Raw genomic sequence first — 18,034 nt, 5'->3', positions numbered from 1 at the left:
CGCTTTGTTGTGAAGGTTGTTGAGAGTGTGGTCGCGCAACAGCTCTCCCAGCACCTGGATGAAACGACGTATCTGGATCCGTTCCAGTCGGGCTTCAGGCCCGGGTACAGCACGGAAACGGCATTGGTCACGTTGGTTGATGATCTCTGGAGGGCTCGGGACAGGGGGTGCTCCTCTGTCCTGGTCCTGTTAGATCTCTCAGCGGCTTTTGATACCATCGACCATGGTATCATGCTGCACCGGTTGGAAGAGTTGGGGGTGGGAGGCACTGTGTTGCGGTGGTTCTCCTCCTTTCTCTCTGACCGGTCGCAGTCTGTGTTGACAGGGGGACAGAGGTCGACCCCGAGGCCCCTCATATGTGGGGTGCCGCAAGGGTCGGTCCTCTCACGTCTCCTGTTCAACATTTATGTGAAGCCGCTGGGCGAGATCATCCGTGGTTTCGGGGTGAAGTACCATCAGTACGCTGACGACACCCAGCTGTACATCTCCACCCCGGATCACCCCAACGATGTCCTTGAAGTGATGTCCCGGTGCCTGGAGGCCGTACGGATCTGGATGGGGAGGAACAGGCTCAGACTCAACCCATCCAAGACTGAGTGGCTGTGGTTTCCGACGTCCCGATATAGTCAGTTGACGCCATCACTGACTATTGGGGGCGAATCATTGGCCCCCACGGAGAGGGCTCGCAACTTGGGCGTCCTCCTGGATTCACGGCTGTCTTTAGAAGAGCACTTGACGGCCGTGACTGGGAGGATTTTTCATCAGGTTCGCCTGATTCGCCAGTTGCGTCCCTTTCTGGATCGGGACTCGTTACGCACGGTCACTCATGCCCTTGTCACCTCCCGCCTGGACTATTGCAACGCTCTCTACATGGGGCTCCCCTTGAGGAGCACCCGGAGGCTCCAACTGGCGCAGAGTGCGGCCGCGCGGGTGGTTATGGGAGCAACATGGCGTTCCCATGTAACACCTCTCCTGCGCGAGCTGCACTGGCTTCCGGTGGTCTTCCGGGTGCGCTTCAAGGTTTTGGTTATCACCTTTAAAGCGCTCCATGGCTTAGGACCCGGGTACTTGCGGGACCGCCTACTACCACCAATAGCCTCCCACCGGCCGGTACGCTCCCATAGAGAGGGGCTCCTCCGGGTGCCGTCAGCCAAACAATGCCGACTGGCGGCCCCCAGGGGGAGAGCCTTCTCTGTGGGGGCATCTACTATCTGGAACGAGCTCCCCCCAGAGATACGGAGGATCCCGGATCTGCGCACCTTCCGCCGCGCCTTAAAGACCTTACTATTTCACCAGGCCGGCCTGGCCTAATTTTCCCCCTCTTTTATAAAAGATTTTTAAAAATTTTAAATATCTTTTAGTATTTATATATTCAATTTTAAATTGGTTTTAAAAGTTTGGGGTTTTAAATTTGTCGGGGCCAAAATTATTTAATTTGATTTTATTCTATTTTTTAAATTTTGTATTGTATGTGTTTTTATTGTTTGGCTGTGCACCGCCCTGAGTCATTCGGGAGTAGGGCGGTATAGAAATCTAATAAAATAAATAAAATAAAAATAAATAAATAATATACCGCTTCATAGTCCTTTACAACACTGTCTAAGCAGTTTACAGAGTCAGCATATTACCCCCAACAATCTGGGTCCTCATTTAATCAACCTTAAAAGGATGGAAGGCTGAGTCAACCTTGAGCCGGTCAGAATACCATATTTAGCCAAGGTAACAAGCCAATAGTTTATTGAGTAAATCAATCGAAAGTTCTCAATAGAGGCAAATATGACTAGGCACAAATTATCCTACTTTGAACATATTACATAAAGTCCTACCATATTTTTCGGACTATAAGACTCACCGGACTATAAGACGCACCTACCTTTTTTGGTGAGGAAAACAAGAAAACGAAATCTGCCTCCGTCTCTGCCTCCCAGCAATTTTGCCTCGTTGCAGCAAACAGCAAACAGCCTGCTTTACTTTCATTTTCGTTTTCAGCATAGTTTGATTAGCACAAGGAAAAAAAAATCTGCTCCAGCAGTTTACCTTCTTGCAGCAAGCAGCAGAGGCCCACGCAAAACAGATGAGAGCAAAACAGCTGAGAGTCGGGAGGCTGATCCAATCAACTTGTGTTAATTAGGCTGTGCTGAAGCTGAAAGGAGCTGTTTCTTCTTATTGCTTGCTGCAAGGAGGTAATTGCTGGGAGGCAAAGGCCAAAGGGTGGGGGCCAGTGGGTGGGCGGGGCTACATTCGGTGTATAAAATGCACCTAAATTTTCACCTCCTTTTAGGGGGGGGAAAAGGTGCATCTTATATTCCGAAAAATACGGTAATTCTCTACAGAGTGGAAGAAAAGCGAAGAAGAGGACACCAGCAGCAAGATGGATGGATTCAGTTACAGTGGTGATCGATGCATCATTAGAAGATTCTGCTAATGTGGCTGCTAAAATCAACAACTTGATGGCATATAATCAATCAAAACCAATCAATGCTGAAATAAAACTATTAATAATAAATGTAGTTCCATATGGCTAATTACATGCCAATTATGAACTTAATGTGAATGAACACTTAGTGAACAAAATATATAGAATGATATGTAACTTCTTTCTGTATAGGAATAGCTGTGGTGCCTTGCCCAATATACAGCACCCTCATTCATCAACATATTCATATAAGCAGAACAAATTACAGTACCTGCAAAACGGAGCAGCTCAGAAAATCTGTCCAGATCCTCAACCTTGGAAGAACACAGCCCTCTGAGAGACTTCTCAGAGAAATCTAAGTGTAAAAGAGTTTGTGGACATAAAGGCTCTCACATAAATGGCCTGTGGTAAGTTATTTTAAAAAAACCCCAGAGATTCTGATACCAGAAAAAATGTAATAACACTAACACAAACTTTTAAAATCAGAAAGAGAATAGAAAATAGAGGGGTGGGGGGAGGGGTAATTGAAAAAGTAATAAAAGGATATTGGTTCCAAAGATCCATACTAAAAATACCGTACATAATTAAACGGTGTGGAGAATGAACTGCCCTCTTCCACAGAGATTACAGCAAAAGCCCCAGGCCTGATTCTTTGGGGAAAGCATCCTCAATTCAGATGCAGAACAGTGGTGGGATTCAAAAATCTTTACTATCGGTTCTGTGGGCGTGGCTTGGTGGGCGTAGCTTGGTGGGCGTGGCAGGGGAAGGATTCTGTAAAATCTCCATTCCCTTCCCACTCCAGGGGAAGGTTACTGCAAAATCCCCATTTCTCCCGATCAGCTGGGACTCAGGAGGCAGAGAATAGATGGGGGCGGGGCCAGTCAGAGGTGGCATTTACCGGTTCTCTGAACTACTCAAAATTTCTGTTACCTGTTCTCCAGAACTGGTCAGAACCTGCTGAATACCACCTCTGATGCAGAACCCTTGAAAGATCATCTTCCAAGTTGTCACATGCTTTATCTCATCAGCCAAGGATCTAAGCAAAGGCTTATATAATGTTTTTAAACAATCTTGTGTGTTTTGTCCTGTATAAAATATAGAAGTCATTGCAAATTTATAGAAAAGCACTTTCATTAAAAAAAAAAAAAATAGGCTTCCCACAAAACTGAAGTGATCATGGTTCAGAGACCTCCAAGTAACAGTAATTGTCATATTTCTTCCTGAGAATCAGGTATCCCACCCACACAGTTCATTATTATAATGTTCTAATCATTTTGATTATTTATAGTGTGGCCATCTGTTAAAGTCACCGCAATCTTCCCACTTATAAGATGATACATCAGTTCCAGTAACAGGTAATTAACAAAGAATTGTGGAAGCTCTCTCACTTATCCAAAGGTTTCTTCCTGCTTCTCAGGAATACCATCTGCCTCTTTCTCTCTCTTTAACTAAAACCTATTGACCCTGAGTTATAGAGACACATGGGGAAAGATATGATACACTAGATGCCAAAACAACAGATGGCCCAGGCAACAGGCACCTATGAAGTTGATTAATACACCATGCAGTGTCCAAACATGTTGTAAGAGAAAGGCACAGTAGATAAAAATGTTGATAAACCTTCCCATAGAAACCTGGGCTAAAGCAAAATTGTGATCTAATGTACAGTAAGCTCTGGTTGTCTTATGTAAATCTCAAAGGAAATCCATTTAAAAAAAAATATACTTCTAATTTTACATAAATTTTAATGTGATGTCTCAGTAAAAATGTGTTAATGGTTGCAAACATATTTATTATATTTATATGTTTCTCAGGTAACAAAAAATAGCATCAAAGATCTAGTTCAGAATCTAAATATCTTAAAGAAACCAAGATACTCGTGGCATTTATACCCCATTTCTATTCTCTTCTAGCTTCTTCCCTCTCTGATGCAATGTGACTATTCCCAAAAGTCTCAAATGAATTATCACTTCTTTTTAATAGCTAAATTGGGAAAAATACACTTTTGAAGATGTGAATAAGTCAAGACCTTAAAACTACTCTTTGCTTTTTTTGTATATTTATTTTTAATTTGGCATCTCTGCTAGCTCAACTGAAAACCAGAATGTAAAAGTAATCTATTTTTTGCTGGGCCACATTGGATACTTGATATTATTTCACTACCAAAGGTTAAAAAAATGTTGGGATGTTGAAATGGTGATGATCTGCCATCTATTAAGATGTACTAATGTTATATATGATAGGTAAAAAGGTAAAGGAGTCCCTGCGGATTTTATTCCACTAGTCGTTGCTGATTATAGGGGGCAGTGCTCATCTCTGTTTCAATGCCATTGAACCAGCACTTTCCATGGTCATGTAGCCAACATGACATATGGAGCACTGTTACCTTCCCACCAAAGTGGTACCTATTAATCTACTTGCATTGGTATGCTTTCAAACTGCTAGGTTGGCAGGAGCTGGGGCGAGAAAGGGAGCTCACCCTGTCAGATAGAGCTTGGGTCTCAAACCTGGGCTGCTTGTTTTCAGTGCTGCTCCCATCTGCTGCTTAAGTCAATTCCAAAAATCCCAGTCTAGATTGCAATGGGTTGGCAATTGGTCTGGGCCAGGGATCAGCAACCTGCGGCTCTGGAGCCACATGTGGTTCTTTCACCTCTTTGCTGCAGCTCCTTGTCACTCAAAATATGCATCACAACAGCCAATGTGCGACACCTGCCGGCACACGATTTATTGAACTTTTCAACCCCTGGTAGGCCAGCCATGGATAAATCCAAGAAAAGAAAAGTTTCAGAAGAAAACAGAATGTTTAAGAAATAGCCGCTCAAGAAATAGTCAGGCATGGGAGGGGTTTTGTGGCTCTGGTGTTTTCTTTTCTGTGGGAAATGAGTCCAAATGGCTCTTTGAGTGGTTAAGATTGCAGACCCCTGGTCTGGGCTATGGCCATCACATGGAACGTGGTGGCTCAGTAGCTAAGATGCTGAGCTTGTCAATCGAAAGGTCGGCAGTTCAGCTGTTCAAATTCCTAGTGCTGTGTAACAGGGTGAGCTCCTGTTACTTGTCCCAGCTTCTGCCAACCTAGCAGTTCAAAAGCACATAAAAAAATGCAAGTAGAAAAATAGGGACCACCTTTGGTGAGAAGGTAACAGTGTTCTATGCGCCTTTGGCGTTTAGTCATACCGACCACATGACCACGGAGACATCTTCCAACAGCACCAGTTCTTCGGCTTTGAAACAGAGGTGAGCAGTGCCCCCTAGAGTCAGGAACGACTAGTACATATGTACGAGGGGAACCTTTACCTTTACCTGTACCTTTATGGTCATCACAAGACCTGATTGGTTATTCCTTTGCTTCTTCCCTTCCCATTCATTCAAGAAAGGCAAACCTTCCTGGTTGGCTCCAGTGTAGACCATCTACCATCTACCAAAGCCTGCCTTTTTCTTTTAGGAAATGTTCTCCCCTCACTAGCCTCATCTCTTTCCTTGGTAGATCAATGGATATTGTAAAGCAAGGGAGAACTAATAGTTCAGCTTTGTAGAAACTATGTTCCTCTGCTGCAACTTGAATGTATAAAAGAGAGAAAAGGAAACTTTGCAAGGGAGGGTGGGAAAGCAAGGGGAGCAAGCTTCAATTAAGACAGGCAGAAACCAAAAGGGCATCCACTAGGTAAAGTAAGGATTGAACAGACCTTTCTAGGATAGTTCATTGATTCAATGAACCTTTGGATAAACACAACTACTACTACTTGTCAGAGAATATACAAAGCAAGCCAGGATAAAATGGTTACAGGGGTAGTAACCACCTGTTAAAGTGCTGAGGGCATATCATACAATGCAGCCAAATGGAATTGAGGCTACTACAGGTAGTCCTTGAGTTATAACAGAAATTGGGACTGGAATTGCCACTGCTAAGCAACATGGCTATAAACCATTGTGTCACATGACCGTGCCACTCAGCAGCAACAGTTTCAGCAGTTCCAGCTGCCATCATTAAGCAAAGACCACATGGACTATAAGTTAGGGTCTGAATTGACCATGACTTCTGACTTCCTGCTGGCTTTTCCATTGACTTTGCTTGGGGGAAGCTGATAGGTAATATCAGAAAGTATGTTAATGTGACCATGGGGATGTTGCAACAGCCAGAACTCTGAGGGTTGGTTTATAACTACTACTCATTCAATGCTGTCATAACTTTGAACAATCTCTGAATGAATGGTTGTGATTGGAGGACCATCTTTATTAGAGCAGAATGAAGTGCTAGAGACCATCTGCTCTGAAGGGCTCAAGACAACTCAGGTTGGGAAACAATTTTGAATTGAAACTGGAAATCATAGGCACAAGGTCAATTTACAATATGTTTAGGGGTGAGAGAAAAATAATGTAATCTGTTTCTGCACTGGTAATAGGCCAAGCAGAACGTGCAGATCTGATCTTAGTTAGAGGACAGGTTGTTCTTTACTTCTAAATGCTGTTTGTTTCTGTAATACTTTTCAACAGATCAGTTTCATACTCAATAAAAATACAACATTGGGCTCGCACAGAATAGGAGTGAAACCAACATCTTTATTTTGTTGCTTAAACCCTAATTTTAAACCCAGCTCCGGTACTGGAAATGAACCAAGCAGAGCAAAAAAAAAAAGAAAAGAAAAGAGAGAGTGAAAGACAGAAGGGGGAGAAGGGTTTTATTCCTATTCTACCCTCACATTCCTTTCAGCAATAAATGTCTGCTTTATAGCCAGAATGGTAACCATATGTGTAACAAACATGCACATGTCTGGCTTAGGCATTGCAATCCAATCCAATAACCTTGTGGAATAACACAGATTCAGACAGCCCCTGGGCAAGCACAGACCGAAGAACAAATTCTACAGCAGCATTCAATAAAGTTGAAGATATTTTGAAATGTGGATAGTCATTATGTCCTTCAAACGAAACTAACCCTTGTATATTTGAGCATCACAAGTCATCCAAAAACATGCAGTTTCCTACTGAGTATGCATCTATGAAATAAGGATAACAACATAAAAGTAAAAATCCAACATGGATGTTAATATATGCTTGAAAGAAATTCTTGTAATATGATACAATTTCTTGCAAATAAACTGAACTGTCTACCCAAGCAATAAAGCATTATCCTAACAAAATTAAATGTTTCCATAAATAATTATCCATTTTGAGTACTGTACATGATTTTTGTAAAGTAACAGTGTAACCATATGGGGACTTATGCTGACCTTGTGAAATGAAACAAAATGTTAAAAAGTTACATTTATGTAGTTACTTACCAAGCTCATCTAAATCATATTAAAGTAACCAATATATCTTTATAGTCACAAGGCATGTCATAACTTTTGAGCACCCCTAATGTTTGGAGATTGAAAGTTGAAAAATTTGACACGCCCTGTAAGTAACCAAAAGTGCTTTTTCTCTGTTTTACTTGGAAACTACAAAATGCACAGTATGTTCAATATACTTCTGATTATAAGCAAAGGTTGCAAAATCAACTTGTTAATGATTTGAGTTACATAAAATAAAGTGAATTATATATACATTTTTCCTATCAGGAATGTTTTAAACTAAGAAGTTGTTCTATTTTTTAAATGCGTTTTTTTCTTGTGTTTATTCCTAAATATTGGACTTATGGAGACACCTAGTGGTTTTGCAAGTAAAAGTGAAATTTACAAATTAGGAACATTGTGTGCATACTGTATGTGCTTGTTCTCTACTCATTTGAGCCATTGCTTTTTTATTAATTACATAAGAAGCCAATTGTTTCAGAATGCAATTATTAGGCTTCAGTTCTAGTATGCCCTACTGAAAATAAGGATTGAAAGTGGGATTTAGATTTAAGTAACTATACATTGGATCAATTTACATTTCATTTACATGTAAAACAATGAAAGTGAAATAATTTCTTATAAAGACCATATAAAAGTATATACTAAATTGTTTCACAAAGCATACTAAATTGTCCTTTGTATACTTCATAATGCAAGACTACTTGGAAATTTTAATCCTATATTAAGGACTGTACACTACAAGTACAACTGTGTTGTACTTGTAGTGCCAGTGAATCAGGCTTGTCTCCTGGCAAATAAGGACAAGATGGTAAGCATCTTCACCTGTGCCTGGAACAATTTAAAACTTTTTCATTCCATTCATCCAATTATTTGTCTTCCTCTTTCTTCCTACTTTGCCAATGATGTAGCCTGTAGTCTGCCCCATCAGATATGGAACATATGTGAGATTTTGTTTTCTGATAAATAAAGGGGGGGGATCAGCCTTTATTTGGTCCAGGATAGATTGATTAGTTCTTCTGGTAGAGATAATTGCTGTAATTGTTCTGAATTTAGTTTCCCTGGTATGTCCTTATCCTTTATAATCTTGTATAACTGACATTCTTCATTTGGATTTTTTGTTCATCTTCTTCCTCCCTAACCATCTTTATTTCTGAGTGGAAGGAAATAAAACTATCATTGTTTTTTCCACCATCAAGTTTAAATTTGCTTTGTATTCAGGTTGAGACTACTGCATACTGTATGTATTTCATATTTCTACACTTCAGTCCTGACTCTTGAAATTAACATAGGCGTAGTAAAACATCTGTATGTGTGTACATAGTTTACTATATTTACCATGGATGAAAATACTAATAATCAAATTTATGGCACAAAGCTTTAATCAATCCCCTTTAAAAAAACAACACATTCAACACAGATGTTCCTTAGTCTTCAGAAGACTTTGATTTTGTTTAATAAAATGATAAAAACCAAAGTAATTTCAATCAGGGGAGTGGGTGCTGCAACTGAAACACAACAGTACTTTAAATTGCCAGAATTTACTTAGAACACTAATAGGAACCAATGCCAATTCTATAGTTGTCAGCCCCACTAAGACCAGACCAGTGGTGGAATCCAGCTGGATCTTCCGGCTTGCGCGATCCGGTAGGGCCGGTGGCAGGAGGCTCCGCCCACCCACTTGGACATCATGTCACATTTTTGACCCTCTGCGCATGTGCAGAAGGTTCTTGTGAGTCTGATTGTGTTGTACGTCCTTGTGCTGTACCTTATTCTTGTAATAATTCAGTGAATAAGGAAGGCATCTGATAACACTTTCAAGTTCCAGACTTTAAAAAACCTTCAACTCCTTTTGCTTTAGTAATAATTCCTGCATATTTACATCACAGTTTTGCCACTTTTACAATCAATTCACTGGTTTGTTAAACATATTTGAAAAAAAGTAAAACGTTTTCACAGCCAGGAGGTGAAACTGTTGAGGAGTATTCCTTACTTGAAGCACTAGGAACAACTTAATAAGGATCTGAAACCCATAGCCCCAAAGCAAGATTTGCATTATCATGTACAAACATTTAGAAGAATTGTTTCAGCAAAACATGTCTTTTGCATGGCATGTACTGTACTTCTGTTCTTACTCCCTCTTCTTCTGTCTGTATTCATTTGCCAAATTAAAGTAAGACTTTATGCTTGTTCCATAATGCATCTGTTAATCATCAGAGTCACAAAACACTTTGTTGTTTCCCCAGATCATAAATCTCCATCAAAAGGAGACTGTTCCTTTCAAAATATACATCTGAGGTTCTCTCTAATCAAAACCATTCTTTTGTGCAACATAAGTTAATTGGCATGACTGCAAGTCACATTTAAAGCCAGGAATTAGGACATCTTTTGCTAGTTTTTCAGAAGTGTTCTATTTATTTATTGGTTTTTCAAGTTCCTCATAGATTTTCCACTAAAACAAGAGATAAAGTCAGTTTTGTTGTAAAAACTTCCTTTTGCCATTAATTTTTCAACCTGTGATATCCTTGGAAAGAAAGTAAGCAGGTCCTATGTCCATGATGGCGAACCTATGGCACACATGCCACAGATGGCACGCGGAGCCATATCTGTGGGCATGCAAGCGTTGCCCTAACTCAGCTCCAGCACACATGCACACGCCGGCCAGCTGATTTTAGGGCCTTCCGGGGCCACCGGAAATCGGGAAACAACCTCCAAAGTGCCTCCAGGCTCCAAAGCCTCCAAAGGGCCTCCAGGGGGGTTTCCGGCCTCCAAAGGGCCTCCAGGGGGATGGGGGAGGCTGTTTTCGCCCTCCCCAGGCTCCAAGAAAGCATCTGGAGCCTGGGGAGAGTGAAAAGCGGGCCTTCCGGGCCCACCGGAAGTTGGGAAACGAGTTGTTTCCGGCTTCCAGAGGGCCTCTGGGGGGGGAGGCCGTTTTTGCCCTCCCCAGGTTCCAAGAAAGCAAAAAACGGATCTACTATGCTATCGCATGCCAGAAGTGGGGGGAGTGCAGGGGGGTTGTGCATGCATGTGCGGGGGGAGGACATGGGGGATTGAATTATGGGTGTGGGCACGCATGCACATGACACCCCCGCCTGTGCTCCCCCGCTTTTGGCTAACGGCAAAAAGGTTAGCCATCACTGTCCTATGTGATTAAACAGGGGACTTATTCTAACCAGAAATTTTACACCTGATCTTAAGAAGAATAAAGGCTCCAATTCAAATGTATGCGGTCCTTTATGCTCATAGAGCTGTTATTTTTTCCCCAAAAGCCTTTTGATGTTGTTTTACAGATAGCATATGCACCAAGACAAATTCCTTGTGTATCCAATCACACTTGGCCAATAAAGAATTCTATTCTATTCTATTCTATTCTATTCTATTCTATTCTATTCTTCAAAGCAGAAATGATCACGTGGGGCAAGAAAAAAGGGTGGAAACCTGATTTTGCGCTCGTTGTGTATTTTTTTTTATTACTTTGAATAAGTAATAAATGGCTTAAATCAGCGTATTTCAAACTTCAAAACTTTTAAGATGTGTGGACTTCAACTCCCACAATTCCTTTGGACTCCAATTATTAAACAAAAACTATGCAGGAACTACAGCTATTACCAAAAAAAATGCATTTTTCTTATGTTCTGTTCTGTGGTTTTTCAACCTTTAGTAGGGGGGGAGGAGAGAGCCATCCGTGGCTGGTACAATCCTTATTCTTTTTTTTTTTTCGCTTGTTGCAGAGGAAAAGGAAGGAGGATTCGCGCATTCTCCACGTGCAGGTTTAGAGGGACGGGCCAAGGGTCTCTCTCCCCTTTTCGTCACCAAGTTGCTTGCCTTTCCACCCCCGCCGCCCTGGCAATGGTTTTGCCCGGGAGCAAAGCATAAAGCATAAAGGGAAGCGAAGGCCGGGGAGGCCGTCCTTCTCTTTCTGGCGCGCGAGGGGAGTTGGGTTGTCTCGATGGCTATGGAGGTAAAAGCAAAGCGGGCGAGGAAAGATCTGCGGGTGGAGGCGAGGAGGGCAGCCTGCATTTGGCCCACCCAGCTGGTGGAGCCTGCAAGCCTGGGAGAGGATGGAGGGAGGGAAGAGCGCGGAGACAAAAGACGGTGTCTTTAGGGCCGGGGAAAGATAACCAGAAACCGCTCCGGTAACGTTGCACTACAACTCCGGAGTTGCGGGTGTAAACAAGCGCGGCGCCTCAGGGTCGGGGAAAGCCGGCTTGCAAACGTTGCAGAATATATATATATATATATAGACCCCTACGGTAGAGCTTTACTCCCGCGGCTCCAGTTACTTGCGATATATGTACTTAAGAAGACATATCGCTATAGATAGATAGATAGATAGATATATTGCAATATATATGTATATATATATATATTGCAATATATATATCGCAAGTAACGAGCCGCGGGAGTAAAGCTCTACCGTAGGGGTCTGCAACCTTGGCAACTTTAAGCCTGGCGGACTTCAACTCCCAGAATTCCCCAGCCAGCTTTGCTGGCTAGGGAATTCTGGGAGTTGAAGTCCGCCAGGCTTAAAGTTGCCAAGGTTGCAGACCCCTGCTCTACCGCATCGGCATTAGACCGCTAATCCTTTGCCGCAGTTCACGGAGCGGGGTTAGTTAGGACGGCAACTATAAAAGCTTCCTGCATTCGTCCCCCACCCCGCTTGAACCGCTCGTTAATGCAGCGCGCCGATAAGGAACTTTTTTAAGTCGGGCGCAAAATGAGAGGTGGGGGGGGGAAACGGTCGCGCGGGCCTATCCTGAGGTAAGAAGTAAGAAAACGTGCTTCCGTTTCTCTCTACATAAGGCAACGAAGCGCCCCGGCTTAGGCGCGAGGCGAAAGCCTTGGAGGCTACCCGGGCGGAAGTTGGGAGCGCGAGGAAGGCTTCCCCGCCACTCGTCGTGACGTCGCGCTGCGAAGGCGCGCGCCTGGCTGCCGATTGCGAGAGGCGCGAGACCAAGCAGGAACCACGTGGTGAGTCTTGAACTCAAACCTGCGTCCGCTGTAGGTATAATGCAGGTGTGTGATTTTATTTTTATTTTTTTTGCTTAGGCAGACGTTATTCCAAGTGCCTTGTACCCAAATTGATGCCTTTCTGATGAGTTGAACCTCAGCAATAATTCTCAACCTTAACTTTTAAGATAGGTGTGGACTCCACCTCCCAGATTCCACAGCCAGCATGCTGATTGAGGAATTCTGGAAGGATGTAAACAGTAACAGAGTTGGAAGGGACCTTGGAGGTCATCTAGTCCAGCCACCTGCTCACGCAGGAGATTTGTACTAGGGATTCGAACCGCCGACCTTTCTGTCTTAAAAGTTGCCAGTTGAGAAACATTGAGCTAGAGAGTCACATTTTCTTGGCAGTGTGAGTATGACACTCTTGATAAGCTCCATGCACAAAGCGATGGCTTTTTTTTTTTTTAACTGCATGATTTGGGAGCATGTAAAGCACACACACATTTGTGCAGTTAATTTCTGTTCTTGCCTTTTAGTGTTGCCCATTCGTTTTGGTTGCTAATGAATGCGGTGTCAGAAAAGGCATAAAGCAAGTTTCCCCGATTTCAGCCTTTTTCTTTGCAACACTAGGGATGATTCCCTTGGAGTTTGCTGTGTGTGGAACAAAACTATGCTTATTCTAAAACCAAAGATAACTTTAAATACAGCATTGTGTAAGTTGCTTTAAAAATAATGCTGTTTGCATTAAAAAATTGCTTTTGGAAACATTTTCTAGTGCAGTTGATAATCTGTTCCATGCTAGGATTACTGAGAGGGACAAGCGATTGAAAAAAAAATAATCCCCAGCCTACCCCTTGCATGTCCTGAATCACTTTATTCCCACTTTGAATCTGGATCACTGTACAGGATTATTATTCATTTCAGATCTTCAGAGCCAGGAGATAATAGGGAAAGCAATTGTCCACTTTTACTGAAAAAGATTGTGATATAGTGGTTAGGATTTGGAAAATTTGAGTTCAAGAACCTACTTGTCCACATTAATTGTATAGCTTTTGAGCAGTCCACTATTTCTTAATGTTGTTTACCTAAGGGTGTTGAGAGAAGAAAAATGGAAGTGCTTCATGTAGACCACCTGTTCACAGAGGAAAACTGCAATAGTAAACTGTTTCCCTGAAGAAATTACTTTCGTAGTAGGCTACTTGCTTGGGCAGCTCCTTAAGCAGTACTCCATAATTGTTTTCTATATTAATATTTGAGGTTCCACAACTAAGGAAGCAACTATATTTGTCAAAGTTTCCTTTCTCTTCTCTCCCTTTAGTTCAGGTTGTAACTATGAGATTTTATTACTACTGTAGAATGTTTGCAGCAATACAAGTAATGATCTAAAGATTCAATTTTTTGGTGTGTTTTTCAGATGTAAGCAGAAAAGGCTGCCATTTTGAATGAAAACTGCTTAGGATACAAAAGGTATGGATCTTACAAAAAGTTTTATTTCTTATCAGATAAAAGATTAAAAATTAGATTTTCATGATGTAATATTTTGCCTTTGTGTTGCCCATTCACACTGCCTTTGGTGAATGTGGTGTCAGAAAAGGCATATATCAACTCTAGTTGTCATGTTTCATGAATGGATATTCAATTTTTTTCTGCATTTCAGCTAGAACATACTCCTTTGAAGAAAATTATGCTCATTCAGCATCTGCAGGGGATAGTTACATATTTAAATTTTGACATTAATTCATAGATATGATCTTTATTCTTTGTCTCAAGTCAGAATATATCTGAAATATGTCTTTTGTTCCTATGGTTTTTATTTCATCTATATTTTGGCATTCAATTAATATCATTACTGTAATTTTTTCAGAGAATACCCGTGTTTGGAAATTAGTTTTACATTGGCAACTTGGGCTTTTATAGAGTTATAACATGTATTATTCTTTGTGTACAGTGAAGACGACCAATGGATTCCTTTGACCTTTTTATCTTCTAAATGTATACCTTTTGGTGCTATTTGAGATAGTGATATTAAAAAAATGCATGGGATTCTGTCAGGATATAGTTTTGCTGACTTTTTCAGGTATTCTGCCTAAAAACTTTTTTTACATCAATGCAGTGCTTCTCCTATATTGCTGGCTCTACGTATAGCACACTAGTTGTAGTTCCTTGACAATCTGTAACCATGCCACTGAAATTTGCAAAACTGCCATACAACAAATTTTGCTGCATTTTGTAAGTTTTTAGATGGATTATCAGTTAGAATAGGAATGGCTTGATTTTGGGAGGCTTTTTACTCCTGTCGCTACCTTACCTCCCCCTTAAACCACTTCCAGGAATGGCACAGTATCATGAACTGACAGGACTCTTTAGTGATCGGGATCTGAAGAAGAAAATTTTATTTAGCATATGCATAGATGTGCACATCACTCCTCTTAAATTAAATATATTCTCCTGAAATTGTTCACACCCTAAGAAAAGATATGTTGGAATGTTTAAGGAAGTGCTGGAGAATTGTGAAGTGATTGTTCTTGTTTGCTCCAAATGGCTTTTGCCTGTTCAAAGGGGAAATATTGTATGGGGCTTTTGGAAGATTAAGCTTTCCAATCAGCTGGATTTAGTTTTACAAATTCTCTCGCAGTTCCTTCTTCGTTTTAACCATTTCTGTCCATCCATTTCCCTGCCTCTGTCTTTCTCATTTTGGCCTTCCACTGCAAATAAAATTTAACATGTCTCTTACTATTAGAAGGTTATAATCCTTTTCTAAACATTCACACTCTCCCTATGCTTCAAGTATTTCAATTACAAATTTCCTTTTTCCATCAATAATCTATGCATGTATCATGCTTGGGATGGAATATGTAGCAAAGCTTCCTATGAGACTATTTGAAAAAGATCCAGTAAATTTAGTAGAACTGCTATTACATTTGCCCTTTAGGAAGAAAAGAAAAAGAATCTTGCAGACAACAAAAGCTGGTTAAATTATGCAGCAAGACTCTGAAAGGTGGAATCTGAGTCTTTGGGAGTTGTTGAGCTCTCTCATCATTGTATCTTGCTGTGCTGGAATGTGTAGTTCAGTAGCATTTTGAGAGTCACTGATTCCCCATTCTTGCTGTGCTTACTTTAGCTTGTAAAGGAAGCAGATAGCCTTTGGCTTCAGCTACTCCTGCAGACATAACACCAGCATCTTTGGAAGCAAAGAGTTCATTGTTGCATTCTGCCATTGTTTCTTCTGACATAGATAGGTAGACTTGGTGAGAACAAGTACCTTACTGCAGAGGACAACTAAAAGGAAAATGTGGCAGCCTTGGGTGGGACAAGGGCAGTGTGTATATACATAAACAGACATACTAGTAATCCTTGCCATGCTTTGATTGACTTCTGTTTTTTTGGGGGGGGGATATTGCTTTAAACACCAGTGTGATGCATTATTCTTAATTTGAATCAAGCTCAAAATCTCAATACAATAATACTCAAACAGCTTATATATCGGCTGGTTATTTTTAATAAATATTTTGGATGCTACTGAGTAAATGCATTTTTTTTCTGTTCCCTGTAGTTGTAGAATGACTGAACCAGAAAGTAAAAGATAGAAGATGGGACTTTTTGTATTAATACTGGCAAAAGAACCATTGTTCTGAGGCAGCTTCACAGCAACTCTGCACAATGGAAGAATAGTGCTGTGGCATCTTTTAAACCTGCAAATTTATTTCTCAAGTGTGTATGGGGGGGACAGTTGAAAGAGGCATCCAACCAAAATTCTGGACATGCTACGTCATTGACACCTTTGTCATCATCAAATGCTCCCAAATTGAAGAAACATACCACCTACTCAATAATATATTCCCTGGGATCAAATTTACATGCAAAGAGGAAACAGACAACAGACACTCATCCCTGATGTCGACATAAGGAGACTAGACAACGGAGAATTAGAAACCGGTGTCTACCACAAACCTACACACACAGACCACATCCTCCACTTCGCAAGAAATCACCCCACTTCACGCAAAAGAAAATGTCCAGACCCTGTTCAGAAGGGCCAGGATACACTGCAGCACCTCAACACTACGAAAAGCAGAAGAGAAATGGCTGCTTGACCTCTTTCTCTGTAATGACTATCCCAAAAACTTCATATTCTGACACACGGCACCTACACCACACCACCAGAATTGATATTCAGTCGGTTTGGACCAGTAATGGCGACCTGTGGGTGGTGCCCGTTGGGCCCACCCCCGCCCAGGCGCAATCCCATCCTATATCACTGTTTTTGACGTCGCGTGAGCAAATTGCCGTGTTTTGTGATGGCGCATGGATACACAGCAAGCGAAGCGCGCATGCACACTCAGATTTCTGGTGCTGGGCGAACCAGTTGCTACAGTATGTGAAGCCCACTTCTGCACACTGCCAACTGGCTGTAAATCTGATTGATGGAAAAAGTATACGAAGTTTCAGCATTGAGCAATTTTGGCTATTGGATTTGGCTGCCTTCTGTAATTTAAAAGGTTTCTATGAATATGGCCATAGGTTGCAGTACTGTTTATAAAAACCACTTTTGATTGCACTAAAGATCCTGAAATAAACTTATTTTTTTTATCTGTTAACTTGTTGGATTTTGGTCAGTAACTATAGTAAGTTATAACTGTCCATTTAATTGCAGTTCAAAGTTATGACAATCTCTGAAAAAGTGACTTAAAACCTCTCCTTGTACTTGATTGTTGCACCATCCCTTACAGTCAAGTAATTGAATATTGGATGTTAGGGCAACCAGTTTGCATTTACGACTGGTTGAAGCATCCTGCAGTCACGTGATCACAATTTGTAATCTTGCCAATTTCTAGAAAGCTGGATTCACTTAATGACTATGTCATTCACTTGATTACTGTAAAAATTATAAAAATCATGTCTGACTCAGTCCTTGACTTAACCACAATTGGAACCAGAGTTTCTGTTGTAAACTATCGAGGTCATAAACTGTATGCCCAGGTTAGAGGATGAAGAAAGGATGGGATTAAATAGATCTCTTCGGAAGAATTAAAAGAAGCAATCCATAGACAAAAAAATAATATAGCTCCGGGACCTGATGGGTTACCAGGTGAATTTTACAAAAAATGGGGGAAATATTGGAACCGATAACTCTTGGATTTGTATAATGAGGTATTGTTGGAAACAAAAATGCCCAATTCGTGGAGAGAGGCATACAGTCATGAAAGAAGGTACCGACCCAACCCAGATTCAAAACTAGAGACCAATTTCTCTCTTGAATACTGACTACAAGATCTTTATGACCATTATGGCAGGATGGATGAAAAAAATATTGAATGGAATTATCCACTCCGATCAGAATAGCTTTCTCCCAAGGACGCAAATTAAATTAATA

General features: G+C 41.2%; 1 long non-coding RNA gene and 2 other non-coding genes across 4 annotated transcripts; all 3 read left to right on the top strand.

Moving 5' to 3' along the window:
- Positions 1–11,601: 11,601 nt before the first annotated feature.
- On the top strand, positions 11,602–17,250 carry LOC139311318 (uncharacterized). 2 transcript variants are annotated; one of them, XR_011599932.1, is made up of 4 exons: positions 11,602–11,668; positions 12,511–12,678; positions 14,075–14,127; positions 16,214–17,250. It is a non-coding gene; the product is annotated as an uncharacterized lncRNA (long non-coding RNA). The 2 variants fall into 2 exon arrangements; XR_011599931.1 differs by having other exon boundaries at positions 12,511–12,723.
- On the top strand, positions 13,187–13,328 carry LOC139313492 (small nucleolar RNA SNORA13). Its single transcript, XR_011600101.1, has one exon. It is a non-coding gene; the product is annotated as a small nucleolar RNA SNORA13 (small nucleolar RNA).
- Positions 14,202–14,328, top strand: LOC139313491 (small nucleolar RNA SNORA13). The gene has a single exon (XR_011600100.1). It is a non-coding gene; the product is annotated as a small nucleolar RNA SNORA13 (small nucleolar RNA).
- Positions 17,251–18,034: the final 784 nt, after the last annotated feature.

This window comes from Pituophis catenifer, unplaced genomic scaffold (genome assembly GCF_029215685.1).
Source record: "Pituophis catenifer annectens isolate HBS135680 unplaced genomic scaffold, rPitCat1.0.hap2 SCAF_2, whole genome shotgun sequence".
In the NCBI taxonomy this organism is placed as follows: Eukaryota; Metazoa; Chordata; class Lepidosauria; order Squamata; family Colubridae; genus Pituophis; species Pituophis catenifer.
The sequence above is the reverse complement of the archived record's forward strand: the minus strand, read 5'-3'. Positions and strand labels throughout refer to the sequence as shown.